This window comes from Anguilla anguilla, chromosome 12 (assembly GCF_013347855.1).
Source record: "Anguilla anguilla isolate fAngAng1 chromosome 12, fAngAng1.pri, whole genome shotgun sequence".
NCBI lineage: Eukaryota > Metazoa > Chordata > Actinopteri > Anguilliformes > Anguillidae > Anguilla > Anguilla anguilla.
In genome coordinates, this window is record NC_049212.1 from 42,439,216 (window position 1) to 42,440,093 (window position 878).

The following is an 878-nucleotide window of genomic DNA, read 5'->3' on the forward strand; positions in this document are numbered from 1 at the left end:
CACCAGGGCGGGCCCCTGCTTTACTGAGAAGCATAAACCAGCGTTATGTATAATCGCCCTGGTTTATAGCCACGCAGCACCAGGGCGGGCCCCTGCTTTACTGAGAAGCATAACCCAGCGTTATGTATAATCGCCCTGGTTTACAGCCACGCAGCACCAGGGCGGGCCCCTGCTTTACTGAGAAGCATAACCCAGCGTTATGTATAATCGCCCTGGTTTATAGCCACGCAGCACCAGGGCGGGCCCCTGCTTTACTGAGAAGCATAACCCAGCGTTATGTATAATCGCCCTGGTTTACAGCCACGCAGCACCAGGGCGGGCCCCTGCTTTACTGAGAAGCATAACCCAGCGTTATGTATAATCGCCCTGGTTTACAGCCACGCAGCACCAGGGCGGGCCCCTGCTTTACTGAGAAGCATAACCCAGCGTTATGTATAATCGCCCTGGTTTATAGCCACGCAGCACCAGGGCGGGCCCCTGCTTTACTGAGAAGCATAACCCAGCGTTATGTATAATCGCCCTGGTTTACAGCCATGCAGCACCAGGGCGGGCCCCTGCTTTACTGAGAAGCATAACCCAGCGTTATGTATAATCGCCCTGGTTTATAGCCACGCAGCACCAGGGCGGGCCCCTGCTTTACTGAGAAGCATAACCCAGCGTTATGTATAATCGCCCTGGTTTACAGCCACGCAGCACCAGGGCGGGCCCCTGCTTTACTGAGAAGCATAACCCAGCGTTATGTATAATCGCCCTGGTTTACAGCCATGCAGCACCAGGGCGGGCCCCTGCTTTACTGAGAAGCATAAACCAGCGTTATGTATAATCGCCCTGGTTTATAGCCACGCAGCACCAGGGCGGGCCCCTGCTTTACTGAGAAG